At 40.3% G+C, this 15,707-nt stretch overlaps 1 protein-coding gene across 4 annotated transcripts in view; it reads right to left on the bottom strand.

Annotated features, from left to right (window-relative positions):
• The window catches only part of AKAP6 (A-kinase anchoring protein 6), a 256,359-nt gene that overhangs the window by 153,033 nt on the left and 87,619 nt on the right, over positions 1-15,707 (bottom strand). The gene's annotated exons all lie outside the window — the stretch shown is intronic.

Raw genomic sequence — 15,707 nt, 5'->3', positions numbered from 1 at the left:
AAATCAAACAGTAGATGAGGCAGAATATATAGCATTTAATATAAATATTGCTGATTGCATTTGAGCCACACAGATGGTGCTCCAGAGAAGACAGGAGCTCCTGTTTCTCAGGAGCACCATTTATTTCAAGATTAGTACCAATTATATTGTCTGATTAAAAATAGTGCCCCTGAATTTACATGATTGGATGATTCTATCAGCACATACTGAGTACAGATAATTTTACCGAAGTCTTATCCACCACAAAGCAAGAGAGTAAATGGAATAAACTGACCGTGATGTTTATAAGCACCCTGAAAATTAACTCTGAAGAGGAATGTGCATCTATTACAAGTGTTGTAAGACTAGATTAAGTTAGGTCTAATACTGGTTATATTATTAGTCATTAGCTATGAATTTCCAGCATAGTGGGAATTTTAATTTCCAGATGGGTAGCAACTCAGTATATACACTCAGTACACCTCAGTCTCCCTACTCTAGTAAGTGATTTCTGCTAATAATTAGTCCATTCTGAGGGCTAAAAGCAAACTAAGCATAGAACTTTTAAACATTTCTTGAGTGTCTCAGGAGCCCAAAACCTCTTCTCCAAAGTTGCACATGAAACTGGAATTCTAAACAAGACAGAAAAAGGAGTCTGAGCAGTAGGCGCATAGCTATGTTATTTAAAGGGACAATGGTAATAACTGAGACCAAGCAGAGCCACATTTCCTTCAAAAGTCAAGGTCGAAGAGCCATTTTGATCCAGCACAGGCAAGAATCAGGATCCAGCAACCAACTCTTGGCTCCCAGTGCTTCTAAACCAAAGCTAGAGTCTGGCAGGAAGCTGCAGTGCATACTGCAGGCATGACAGCACCCACTTCAGCACTCAGAGGACTAATTTTTTTATGTGACTGCCCACAAGACCTCAGGAAAAGGAGACTATTGCTGTCTCTATTTATGGAACCTACTATATATCAAACCATTATGAGGAAGCAAACTGGTACTGTGCAGGTTTCATTGTAGGCTATTTTCCAGGGCATTCCAGAAAGAGGCAAAAAAGACTGGGAGAGCAATCCAGTGGCTGTGTGACTGGGACAACATGCCTTTATTCTGGGGCAAGTAATGAAGGCAACCATATCTGCTGTCTCCCAACAGGCTATCATACCACAGGAGCTATGTTCCCCCATGTCAATGTATGGACGGGGGCAGGAGTAAGATGTTCTCCTTGCTCCATTGCTTACTTTCTTCTAGCTCACAGTAGAGCATGAGATGAGTAGAGCCAGAATGGCAGAGGAGTGGGAGACATGAGCCGAGGAGGAGAAGAGCAGAAAGAGTAAAGTCCTTCTTGTCCCTCCAATAAATCTCTGCCTGCATTTTAGCAATGTGCTGTCCTTGAGAGACAAGGTGATATGGTAAGCAAAAAGAAAAAAAAAAAAGGCTCTCTCTTGTACATGCGCCATGTATTTTACGGAGACAGACACCGACAGACACGTATAACATCTGCCGGCGGTAGTGAATGTCTGTATGCCTTCAAAAGGGTGCTTGGAAACACTGAAGGCTCGCATCAGTATAAAAAGCAACTATTAGCCACGGAGGTACTTCTGTCCTCTCAGAAAACCTGCCTGTGTTGCAACATTTGCTACTTCCCGCTGGTGCTCAGACACTCGCAAGCATCCAGCTCCAGCAGCCTCGTGCGTCCCCTCGCCACGCAGGCCAGGCGGGCCCCAGTGCGGAGCGGGGAATGCCGGGGGCCCCGTCTGGAGGCCTGGACAAAAAACCAGAGACGGTCTCTTAGAGAGCCACCATGAGGCACCTTATCTCCGAAAGAAGAAAAAGGAAAAGAAAAATAAAAAGAAAAGGAAAAAAAATGCCGGAAGAGCCAGTGCCACCTGGCACGTTGGGACCGTGGCGGGGGACACTGCGCCCGAGGGGAGCCCGCGGCGGGGGGAGCAGCGGCCGCGGCCAGCCCCGGCGGGCTCTCTTCTGCCAGGCTGCACAAATCACAATAATCCTACCATTTTTCAAATGACGGCTATAAAATTTTATTGAAACCATTCACAAGCGCACATCTGTAGCAGCCGAGGGCGGCGGAGCGCGGGCCGCGGGAAGGGCAGGGCGGGACGGGCGGCGCGGGCCGCCGGCTGAGGGAGCGCCGCGCGCCCGCCCGCGCGCCGTGCCTGGGCCCACAGCGCCACCTCCCGGCGCCGGGACAGCACGGCGGCGACAGCACGGCGGGGACAGCACGGCGGCGACAGCACGGCGGCGACAGCAGCGACGGCACACAACCGAAGGGACACCCCTCTGCGCATACCGGGGCACAAATTACAGACGGTCCGGTTGCAGCTGCTAGAGAGCGTGAGAAATAGAAAATTATTTGTATCGCAAATTGCACGTGAGATTAAATCTCAGCAATGCAGGTCCCACTTCATTCGCCCTGAATTAGTGATCAAAACAATACCCTCGGGTTTTCTTTTTCCCAGCGGTGCCCGGGATTCAATCCTACTTATTTGAATAGCCTGATGCCCGGGGGAAGGAAGGAGCCGCCCTTGATGAGCCAGCCGCCAGCCCCGCGGCTCCCTGCCCGGAGGGAGCAGCCCCGGCTCGGACACTGAAGCCCGTGCCAGGATCCGATCCCCCAGCCGGCGCCTCGGGAGGGATGGACCCGGCCGGACCCTGAGCGGCCCCTGCTCCTTCCCACAGGCTCCGAGGCTGAGGCCAGTGCCCGCCGCCGGCTGTAGCCCAGCCCTGGCACGAACGACTCGGCTGGGCCGGGCAGCCAAAGGCACAAGCAAACGCCGCCTGCGCTCGCACGCTTAGAGAAGGAGCGGTATCGGAGTCCCATGTAGCCCTGTCACAACTACAGATCCGGGTTTTTAATCCTCCTAAGGCTCATAACAGAGTGGAAGCCCAAAACATAACTTATCCCTGACTGAATGGCCACTCCCCTCTGCAGACTGACCACCACGGAGTCAGTTCTGTGTAATCAAGGTGGCCTGGTTAACTAGAGTTCAATTAATGATGTACATGTCGTCAGGGACACAAACAGCATTAGAATAGCTCCTCACCATCTCAAATGTTTCTCAGGATATGTTTTAAATAAAAGGTGGACACAAAATCAGTTCTAAAAAATAATGTGGAAAACATTGTCTTACAACACAGAAAATCTATTGTGACTGTCTCACAGAGATGTTTTTAAAAACAGATTACAAGATGAATTATATTAAAACAAAGGATAGGCAATCCTAAAAAGATAATCCTAAACCCCAGTCCAGGAATATTCAGTGAAAGAAATAAATTCACAGGATGGCAAACTTTAACCAATGGAGGAGATTTTTTTTTTCTCTTCATTTAACAAGATATTCATGAAAACACTTTACATCCCTTTCTAGACACTTCTTACCTTTCTGCCTTTTAAAATTGAGATTATATTTTTCTTTCTCTAGATATTTTTCTTCATAATTTTAAGATGGGAAAAAGGAAGATGTTTCAACAGGTAAAAACTTCAGTAAAGGTATGCTGATTTTTCCTGTGTAAGGGTCTGATCTACACAGCATCAAACAACAATGAAAATACTGTCAAATCTACCCAGTTTGCACTTTGGTGGAAATTTACAGGAAATTAAAGCATTGTATTTTCCATCAAAATTTACTGGAAGTTGAAAACTCACAGCTGGCTACACTGAATCCAAAAATTACTGTACAATTCCTCAGAGAGAATCAAAGGGAACAGAACAGAAAAAACCAATATAATCCAGTCTCTGCCTTTAGAGCAGCTGGTTCAGTTTTGCAAATATAATAGTTTTGCACTGTGCTAGCAAGCTAGACATAAAAACTTGAGCTCCTACAGCATAAAATTGTTCTTAGTCTACACTGCTTAGTAGAGAAACAAATGTTTCTGGTTGTTATTGGATGATTTGTAGCTGCTTCTGTAGTAAAGTTTGAAGATAATGATAAAGCCATACTTCACGTGGGAAATTCTTAAACATTGACCTTTAAAACCTTCAGCTTTCCATTTTGTTTCATGATAATTTTACAAATTCTCCAAGGGGGAAGAAGAAAGTCCTGATCACACACCCCTGAAAAAAAAGCTAGAGCAAAAATGGCTTCATTTGAAATTTAGTACATAGAAAGCTGGGGTTTTTTGTGGACTAATTCTATTTTCTCTGGATGGGTAAGAATGAAAAAGACCGACATTTCTAAGTATGGGGGGGAGAGAGCTTAACTCAGTGTATCTGCTTAATTATCTTATAAAATGAAAATATACTTAATTCAATTGTTCTGCACAATTAAGGAATTAATTAATTAACTGAAGTATTAAATATAAATTTGATGGGATTTAACAAAATATCATGACACTTTCTTATTAATGACCAGAACACTCAAATTTTTTAAATCACCAGAATTAGAATTCATTTGCTGAGTCATGCAAAGGCATGCTCAGAGGCCAAAGGCATGCATGGATATTGGGCTGAGGAAGGATGTGCCTGGAATTGTTCTGTTAAACATAAGGGCATACAGAAGATACAGACACCCCACCTGCAGCACAGGGCTGCAGGGCTCTCTACACCCAGTACAGCTGCCCAAAAGATCTTGGTTTAGGCAGCCTGGTTTAGTCTGGCACGTGGAATAACAGAGCAGGAGAGCAGCTGTGGTGCTGTGCCACCAGTGGAAGAGACCCTGGAGCATGGGGGCAAGGCCTCCAGAGGTGGAACAAGTCTCACGTGCAATTTGCTACGTTTAATAGGCCTGTGTATGTGTTCTATCCCAAATGTACATCATAAGAATGGAATATTTTTAATGGACACAGAAGTAGGTAGCCTTTGGCAACCAAGCAGCTTGTGCCTGACTCTATCCCTTCCTCCTGTTTGATGGATTCTGATTTAGATATTTCTCCCTAATCAGGATGACTGCTCAGCACACCTCACTGCTCACTACCTGCACCCCACTACTGCCTCTTGGCATGGACCAGGATTTCCTCACTCCCTGTATTTCTACAACTTCTACAGTCCCCTCCTAAGCTTTCCCATTGAATTTCAGAAGTTCACCCCATCTCTGGCCAAAGACCATCCATCCTCTTTTAGAAATATATCTCCACTAACTTTCCACTTCATAGTTTGCAGTAACAGACCTGGCAATGATATTAATGTCAGCAAATGAGTCAATCAAATAAGTTTTGGTATCTGGTCATAGCTATGCTTCTGGAGTTGGTGGGACAGCCGATGTTCATGGTTTAAAAGGACAAAATAGAGCCCGAGGGAAATATTATGGGCTGCCAGCAAAATAAGAAGAAGTTGATCTAACTAAACTTCTGGTAACAACTAGAAAGCTAGTGATAACTATTGAAGTGCTTATGAGATTATAGAAAGGCTCCAGCTCCTGATGATATCTTTGCATGTTCTCATACTTGTCAGGGGTGTTGCTCAGACACCTTTTCATTGGGTTGCAATTTTCTGAGCAGCACACAACTAAGGCCTCCCAGAAAAGCTTTACTATCACAGTCATGAAAAAACTGAGTTGGCTATCGAGTCACTTAAAACTATGCACACATGCTCTCAGCTATGTTACCACCACTTCTTGCACTAGAACTTTTAGAGTTTCCTAACTTTATGGCAGTGGTTTAATTTTACTTTTACATTACAAGCTCTCCTTTTTTTTTCCTTGGTCAGATAGGAAAGTAAACAGTTCTGGTGTTCAATAATTTTAGCACTTCAAATGATCTCATTTAGACTTTGAAGTTCAGCTTTCATTAATTGAATGGAATAGGAAAAGAGGCAGTATCTATCTCAGCTGCAGCTATCACTTTACAACTCCAGCTTTTATTGGACTACATTTAGAATGGAAGTAAACCAAAGCCCAGTTCTGTAGTTTTGAGCTTTAGTCCAAAAGCACATTTAGGGCTACCAAAAAACAGAAAGTGGAAACATGTAACCTTTTTTAAGTGTTCTTACACTAAAAACAGGAGTATTTTATATGGATTTAGTAGATTTTTTAATATGGGATTCCTTTAGATGGGGAATTTGGATATACACATTTAAGGAAATGCATAGACCGAAATTAATATTGCCAAAATTATGCCATAAAACAGAGGAAGCAACTGCACCCAACTAGCACCATTATGAAAAGTTTTACGGTACTGATCCTAGATCAAATTTTGGGTTTCCATTTTGAGGAAAAAGAAATGGCATGGGTAGCAAATTTATTTCAATATATTTTGGCCTGCAATTTCAAGCTATGCAATTTTAACACCACTCAATTTATTACTCTTACATTGTCTTTTTACATGTATGCTGGCTTATACTTAAGACACTTTTGCTCATTGCATTTCTGAAAGTACAAAGCCCTTCTAATGACCTAAAATAAGATTAAAATCAGACTAAAAGCAACACTGCAGACCATTAAATGCAAACATTCCAAAATTATCTGACATGATAGCTAAGTCTGATGGTGGAAGGTCTGCTCTGTTCCACAAGCCTCAGCGTGGAAGCACTAGACAACAGTGCTTGTTAAATCACTACCCCAGACCTTTTTTCTTTCTACCTTCCCTTTTATTACACAAAGGGAGTTCTCTTCTTAAAAGAATTGGTTATGAGGCTGTGTGCTTAAAAATGAATGCCCAATTTTGTTGCAAGCCAGCAGTGTTGTAAAGTTTGTTCCCAATTTACAAAAAGACTGAGCTCACAGAGGTGTCTGTGTACAAGGATGGGCTGGCTCTTAGGGCACTTCTATCACAGAATACATTAAGAAAACCCTTTGTCTAACCACAAAAGGACTTGCATATTAGTCTCAGGAGGAACACATTCCTGCCCATGGACTTTATTTTCAAAAGGATAAAAGTATGCTTTCTTCATAGGCAAAGGTAAGGCAAAGAAATCCAGGTACTCAAGAGGATGAGGCTGCAACAAACTGCCACGGTCAATTTAATTGGAGGTAGAGCCAGAAGCAACAATAAAACCATTAGCAATACAGATGTTAGGGATCCCAAAGGAACCAAGATGCCACAATGGAAAATATTCTTTGTGTGATATTGTCAAGATTCTGTGACAGGCAGTGACCTCACAGAAACATAAAACTGACCAAACACATCCATAGGATGGAAATACTTAACATGCGGTTCAGGATATATTCACAAACTATTCAGAAATACAGCTTGGAGGCTGTCTCCTAAAGAAGTGCTACATTTACTATTGAGTAAACCACAGTTTATCAGAATGTGTGCCTTAAATGCTCCCTCCAAACTGGTTAAAGATCAAATACTTTTCTTAGTGGACATCTATGTAAAGACATAACAATTTTTATATATTGCCTACTTCTATATAATGTAATTTCAAAGACTGTTTAATTACACAAATCTTTCCTGAGTGCCACCTCTAGGCTTTGTGCCCACCTACCACACACAGAAATTATTATTAAATGCATTTTATCTAATGGGCATCTATTGAATAGGCCATTAATTATATAGTTATGGAACTTTCTGTTCCATAACCACAGGATAGTCAATGGCTCATTATTTTTCCTGGGTTTAGAGTCCAAGCTATTTTTCCATACTGTATTCTGACTATAGCAGGAATAGCAAAAAATATGTTTAATTTCTCAATTTCCTAAAGCCTTCTAGGTAAAAGAACCACAAACATAAAGGTAGGATTTGCTTTAAAAGCATGAAAAGTGAAGAGAAACATGTGAAGTGTTACTTTTTAATCCAATAAAAACAGTTGTATTTGACAACGGTGCATCCAATTGTGCAACAGAAAGTTCACTGCCCCAATGGGACTATTGACTTTGTTTCTGCTTTTGGACAAAAAGCAGGTTATGGTAATCCAAATATTAAAAATCACTCTTTAATGTATCTCTGTAGATACTTAAACTTTTCCATGATGCTAAAAAACATAATTCTTTCTTTACCCTATACATTGTCTTAAGGTGAAGGTCTACTTTCTCTTTAAAAGTACTACCACCACAAATCCTTCACTGCTGTTGGAAACTTGTAAGATCTAAAAAAGGGATTCTCAGTACCAGCAGATTCACCGTGAAGCAAAGATAGATATGGCAAAACTAAGCCAATGCTGCCAGAGAACACCAATTAGATTAGCAGAGAAGATTCCAACATCACTGGTAACAATTCCCTCAGGCTTTTGAAGGATCAGTGGACACCCAGAACCACAGAAACAAAATCCATGGGCTGGAAGGACAGTGCTGGGGAGAAGCATGTAGCCATGAGGCCAAGAGAGCTGTGCACAGGAATGCAATACAGCAGCATAGGAAAAGCCAGTGTCATTATGGCTTTGCATGGGTTGAAGAGCAAGGTGGACTGGCAGAGAGAAGGAAGCAGAAAGACAGGAACACCTGATTCTTACATCATTTACAGAATCCTCTGGTAGGAACTGAACAGCAGTATGGGCTGGTTGTAAACGTCCAGAGATGCCATCTGCTCTGATGGCAATGGCTGCTGGCATCTCTTCATGCTGACGTGGCCATGCGTCCCACCTGAGATACAACATTAACAGGAACAGAGCCAGACAAAGTTCCTGCATTCATTCAGGTGAGGATTGAGGTCACACTGAGAAAATATGGGCGCTGTACCTCAAAAGCAGCGTGAGGTTCAAAGCACTCCTGGGGACTGAGTAAATAAATGAGCACATCCTTCATGGTACAGAGAAATCCTACATCTGCATTCACATTCTGGATGACAGACACTAATTCTGTTTATCTGCATCCTAAGTTATCATGCCCACTACTTGGAATTCCAGTTATTTTCAAAGCGGGGCAGTGAGCATGAGCCCTCTGGTGGAGGCAGGATGTGCCTCCTGCCAGCGCTGCTGGGCCACCAGGGAGAGTGGGAGGGACACTGACCAAAACACATGCCTGTACACAGACAAGCTTTATCTCCACTGGCTTATGCAGGCACACAGGTATCAGCTAAAAAAGCAAATACTTTCCACTGTTCTAATCAGCACTGGCTCCTGTCAGAAACCCTCTACAGTGTGGATCTGTAATAAAATATTTTCAGCATTCAACTCGTTCAGCATTCTGAAGGTGGGAGAAATTGCTGGGGTACACTGGAAAAAGGTTCCTTAGGAAACAATATTGACACTATGGAGGGAATAGTATAAGCACCAGAAAGGAGAAACCCATGAGTTGAAGGAGACCAAGAGCCCTGAAAATGAGACAGAAACAGAATGAACAGACTATAAGGAAACGGGGCACATGCAGGGAGAAAAATGAAGGAGGAGGAAGTACAAGGAAAAGAAAAAACAGCTATTTTATACTTAGGTTTTTAAAAAAGGAAGTGTGATAGTCTTTGGCAATAAAACAGGCAGGCAGAAGCTCTGAATTAAAAGTGGAACAGTCAGAAATCAGATATTGAGTGATCTGAGTCATGTACAAACTTCTGAAGTATCATAAAAGTCTGGTCTTCAAAGTTAATCATACTACTAGGATTGACATATAGTTTCTAAAAATATATTTATTTACAAAGAGCAATGTCTTTTATTGGTCACGTCTCGCAGAAACTCTCCTTGCTCTTAAAACAACTTTTTTTCTGAGTAATTTCTTTTCTACATAAAATTTAGGAGGTCTAAGCAGCATTAAGGAAACAAAGAAAGATACCCAAAGCATCTAATACAGAATAAGTTTTGTCTTATGCATCCCAGCATCCAATACACTAAACTAAAGCCTTTTTAGCTGATACTTTTTATGTGATTCTGTCTAAGTCAAAGACTTACCATATCTAGAGATCAGTTAAGACATGTGAATGTTTTTAGGTCACATATCCTTGTTTCACTCAGTAAACTAGGGAGAAAGAATGTCTCCAGAAATTTGTAGCCAAGGATGAGAACAGCAAATAAATCTGCCTGAGCCACAAAAGATGATGCCAGTAATTCCCAGAAAGAGAGACTTCAGCTCTGCAGCAGCAGCTGGGAGGAGTGTGTGGATTCTGAAGGGACCATGAGCACAGCACAGGAAAGGGGCTGTCTTTGGTAAAAATGCCAGACACCAAAATGAGCTATTAAGCAGTGTATAAAGGATAGTAGCACAAAGCTGTAGTAAATTCACATCCACTTTACAGTCCCAAATTCCTTTTTTTTTTTCTTTTGTGCACTCTAAACTAGAATAGAAAATGTAGAAGTTAGTTCAGGACCTCTTGTTTGAAAGTACATATTTATTATTTATTCTACAGGTCCTAGAATCTATTCTACAGGACCAAAAATCATGTCTCCTGAAAACATGTCTCCACTGTTCCCTTTCTTTCAATTTGAAATGTTTGTTACTCAGAAACATAGATCCAAGCTCTAATGATAATGAAAGTTTCTAAATAAGATGTTAATTTTCAGCAAATTTAGGACTTTGCCTGATGCTTTGTAAAAGTGCTGCCAATATAACTATGGATGTTGAAGAAACTTAGAGTGATGTAAGGGTACTTGGAAGTACTGCATTTCCTCTTCATGTAATTATTTTAAATGTTGTGTTGACAACATAATTTATTTTCAGATTTTTTACCGCTAATGTATGTATTGATTATGAGATGAACTGCATCCAAGAGACGAACTAATCTCCATTTACAACTTTGTCCATATTACATCCTTTATGCAATAGATTAATATAAAGCTTTATTCTGCTCTGAAAAATAGGCAGTTATGGATGGCCATCATTCCTTGGTTTACATACCCTGAGTGTTTGGGCTTCAGAGAGTGGACTGGGGGTGGAACGCCCTTGAGCAGCTGCTATTCCCAGCTGATGGTCAGCTGCTACCTTGCACGTGCATGTTGGGCACTGGAGGACACTCAATTTGAGCCATGGAGGCACCTCCCCTAACTGGTCCCAACATTTATTTCCTCTTTGATCTCACAGTTGCTAGAAATGCTTGTTCCCTGAGCATGTAATTCCTTGAAAGGTATACACACACCATGTTATGCCTGTAGCCTGAAGTCTGAGTGGAATGATGTCAATTAAACAATGCTTTGTGAATTTCCAAAAATGCTACATTTTCACAAACAAAGAATAAATCACATTAAAATAATGAAATTAGCCAGATTTTATACTCCTACATCATAGCACAAAATTAATTCCATGGGATTTTCAGTGCCTTTTGAATGAAAGTTATGTTCATTATTTTTACAAAAAATTTTTAGTAAGTTAGCCAGTAAGTGACAAAGAAAGCGATAAAGAAAGCAAGCCACTATGTTTTTGACCCGATGGTCACAAAGCCAGGGCCAACACTGTTTATTTAGATAATATTACTCTAGTTCTCTCTTTCAACATTAAATTTGTTGGGACAAAATACATAGCAAAAAATGTCTTGGAGACTACACTAGAACAAAAATCATATTAACAAGGAGGAAATGTTCTAGATTATGATTTATTTGTTCTCCGAGTTTCTAAAGTTGTGCGGGGCTCATTGATTTGAGAAGGAAATCAAAAAGCTGTGAAAGAAGTGCAGTAAGCAGTTTTGGCCTCAAGAGGGCAATATATCACCACGTCTGAAAAGTTTTCGAAAAAAAGGAAAAAAAATCACTTTTTACTAAAATAGAACAGATGCTGTTCGCTTGTGGGCAAGTGCTAAATATATTGACCTCTGCTGTATCACTGACATGACTTAAGATATAATGACCACCATTCCATTTCGAAATCAGAACGTTTAATTCAGCATTTCCTATTTTTCAAGGCTAATTGGTTAGAAGAGGTTAAGTCTGTCACCTCACAAGAGATATTGTAATTCTTTGACCCATGAACTTGTTTTGCAGTTAAGATTTCTGAATTTTTAAAAAGGGAAATTGTGATTGCCACTCTTTGCTAAATATGGCAACAGTAAGGAGAGATTAAGATTCACCACCTCTTCTCTTTACTCCATTATTATTCCTCTGGTTTCCTCATTTAGCCTCCTGTTATGCACCCGGTTCCTGTTCACCTGCAGTCTCCAAAGAAATCCTGTCACTATTAGTTCCTCCATTAACTTCTATTCATTTGCTTCCTAATTCATCAACTTTGCATTTTAGAAAGCTTCTTTTTTTAGTCATCTCTAGGGGGCCTTCTTCTACACCCTCTTCAGACCCTAATTCTGAACATTTTTTATCCCCAGAGTTGGACATATTTATGGAACAAAGTTTTAAAAAACTCTCGGTACTTGTTTCCTTTTGTCTTTTCATTTTTAATTGCAGAAGCTTTTCTGGTTTTTTACACATTCACTTTTCATCCCCTGGCTTTCTCTACCTCAACAAAGCTGCAAGAGATCTGAACTACAATACATGACCCTAGTTTGGACATACCTGAGACATTTTTAGGTTAGCTGCTATAATTGTCTTGTAGCTAATGGTGCAACAGATGATTTTAAATTACCCTGGGTGTCTTCAGTCATATATAGCTCAGTGAGGAAGCATTCATGTAGTCACATGCTGGCATCAGCAGAGAAAAAGCACTTAGTAATATTAAGTTACTGTGACTTGAACATCTACACTGTCTACTACCAAAAAATCTGTCTGCTTAGTGGTTATTCCAATGTTAGCCTGGAGAGACTCCAAACACTGGCAAAGGAAACCAGAAGCAAATCCAGCTCTCGTTTGAGAAAACCTTACTTGACCTGAATCTAAGTCAGTGATAAAAATAACAATTTAGGAAAATTCAGATACAACCCCAGTTTGATACAGGAAGAATACCTCAGCTGTTTGTGAGGTTTATCTCTGCTCCAAAACCTGAAGCAAAGACAAGAAAACTATTTTTTGCCCTTTTGGTTACTTTCAAAATGAATAAAGAAAAACTGCATAAGCACACAGGCAGTCTGAAACAAGCCTCTGAGAGACAGTTTCCTGACCATATTTACCACAAATTATATTCACTGTGATGCCTAATGATGACAATGATTTGAGAGTCAGCATGATTTAATGGTTCATTCCTGATCATAAGATACTGGAAAGGATGAAGGAAAGAAAACTAGTTGCTGTCAAAATACATAAAGACACACAAGAAGAAAAAGATATGAAGAGATTTTGAGAAGTTATGCAACAATCTTATGTAAGTGGATTTGATCTTTCCTTTCAGGTTAATCCTCTCAAGACCCTTGCTCATTTGTCTTGCTCTGACTCATCTCTAGCATGTACACATTTTAAGGCAATGATGTGTTAACAGTAGATAGACTGGAATTTGATTTAGGTGAAAATTAGCAGCAATGTATTATTTAAAAAATTAAATATTTAGAATAGAGCATAGTGATTTGTGTATATTGTATGTTTCTCGAATATCCTGTACTTCCTCACAGAAGATACATTATACATGAGTACCATAGAGACTAAGTATATTATGTAACGTAATGTTTTAAGCTAGACCTTAAAACATTGTGAAAGGCATATCCCTATGAATGTAAAAGGCAGTGAACATTCTCTCTCACCCCTTTTATTTACAATTTTAAAGGAAATATTAGTAACCATAATTTCAAATGTAATAGTTTTCTGTTTAATAAAGGAGGCACTTCAAGGAGCCGTAAAAACAATACAGTAAGTAGGTAACAGGAGAGATCTGAAGTTATCTCAAATTCTTCCCAATGAACCAATCTTCTTCCCAGCACCTATAAGACACAGTCACAGATGACTCAATCATAGAAAATCCTTCTTAAACCACCACGCTCACACTGAAGTAAATTCCCAATAGCAATTTGACTCTGTTTTGAAAGCTTTCAAACCTGCTTCAGTGATTTCTGCATGTCTTTCTCTGTCTTCATGAGAAAACTTTTGCACCAAACAATCGCAGACAACAGAGCTTCAGTGTACTGATAGAAACAAGTATGGCATAAGATCACCTTGAAGTCTCCAGTGATTCATTGTCCAAACTACAGCCGTGTCCCTGTTGAATCTGGAGCTCTGTTGGCTATCCAGGTAAGTCACCTGGCACCCACTGCTCACCTTCCTGCCTATCCTTGGCTACAGTGAGAGCAAGTTCACCTCTTGCAGTCTTAGTCTTCCATCTCTCCACCTTCAACCCTTTTACACCCTTTACCCTAAAAGCAGAGATCCACAGATCCTCAAACAATATCAAGAAAGTTTCCAGTTCACAAATAAATAATGTGGATTCTCTCATTGTAACCTGTGGCTACGCTGTGGTATAGATGATTAAGGACATGATTCTGGGTCACAAAGCCAATGGTCACATAAAGCTGACCTGACTGTGTAAGAATGGAAATGGAGGGCTCAGAAACATTTATATAAAAGAAGCTGCTTCTTGGTTCATCTAAGCTGTTCATAGCCATCCCTGTGGTATCTAAATATGTACAAAAAAAGACAGAATTATGAAGCTTTTTGCAGTCAGAGGTCTCACATCAGATGTGAGCCAAACATTGGATATAGGCATATCCACTACCAGCAGTTCTAAATGCTAGTGAAGACATACCCTCAAAGCAATGCCACTAAAATTATTTGGGAGCAGATTTCTTTCTATTTTTTTCTCTCCCCCTCTCTTCCCTTCCCCCCACCACAAATTATTTGGAATGACTTGCCAAATCCTGAATGTAAAAAATCCCTGATCTAAAACTACTCACTGCCAAATCATTGTGAGGTCTTTACAGTGGAAATTCAAACCATTCTTAACAAGCAAATGCTTCACAATAGATATGTTTCATTTAGGAAGCATAATTCCTGCAGTCAGTTGCAGAGTTAAAAATGCAGAATTCTCACAGTTTAGATAGAACTTGCCATTTTTTTTGGAAATTGCTGGTTTCAAACATGCTCAAACTATTTCTGGTAAAGCAAATGCCAAAGAAAAGTGAATGTACTTGGCGGAGCTGTTTAAAATTCAAGCAAACTGTTAGGAACTAAGTGTTTTGGAGGAACAGAGGGCTTACTGTATTTCAATATCTTCTAGCAAAGCTCTATTTGTCTGCCTAAATCTGAGAGTTCCATATGTATACAACATTATTGCTTAATAATGTTTTAACCAGCTTGAAGGCTTTTGAAGCAGGGGAGCATCATCAGACTCAAAACAGCAAAGCACAAACTTGTCTCTCAGTACAAAATGTGAAGTGACATTTTCAATTATGCTGCACCAAGCAGCAAGACTGCTGAGAAGACTGCAGAGCTGCCAAGGAATTTCTGGATCTGATACCTCTTTCACTTACTGTTTTTTATAAACTGGTCATCAACCAAAAGAAGTATTTCAATCTAAATTGTATGAAGCAGTGTAAGTAAGATTCAGAAATGAACAGATTTTGGCAAGCATACTGTTAGGAAAACTATGAAAAGCCATTTTTTTAAAGGAGCAAATATTAGAAGCACCAAGTTATTGAAAGCAAGAGATATAAGGGGAGCACTACAACACTTTAAAAATTCTTTATCTGGTAATTCAAAAAAGCCAGGTCTGTGCCATGTTGATTATATTTGCTTTTTTGCTCCTATTCTGACATTACTGATTTCAGTTCCATGTTTCTCTTTGTTGCTAGGCTTCATCAGAGTTGCCAGTTCCTATTTGTTTTTCACTACCTTAGCCCCACAGCTCAAACTGCATTTGACTTCTCTGCAAGTTTTTCCCTCTAATCACCTCCAAAACTTCCCCTAAAGCAATCCAGTTCTCCCTTACCTATACTGGTGTGTTTTCAGTCCACTCTCTGTCCAGAAGGAACTCTGTCCCCTTTCAACCTAAACAAATTATTTCTCCTCTGTTAAAAAATGGTTGGAGAGCTGACACAAACTGGGTCTCCACTACTCAAATGGACTTCCAGCCACATCTCCATACCAAACTTGCTCTACCAATCCA

The sequence above is a fragment of the Melospiza georgiana genome, chromosome 6 (genome assembly GCF_028018845.1).
Source record: "Melospiza georgiana isolate bMelGeo1 chromosome 6, bMelGeo1.pri, whole genome shotgun sequence".
Classification (NCBI taxonomy): Eukaryota; Metazoa; Chordata; class Aves; order Passeriformes; family Passerellidae; genus Melospiza; species Melospiza georgiana.
Note: the sequence above shows the minus strand (reverse complement) of the source record. Positions and strands in the feature narration are given on the sequence as shown.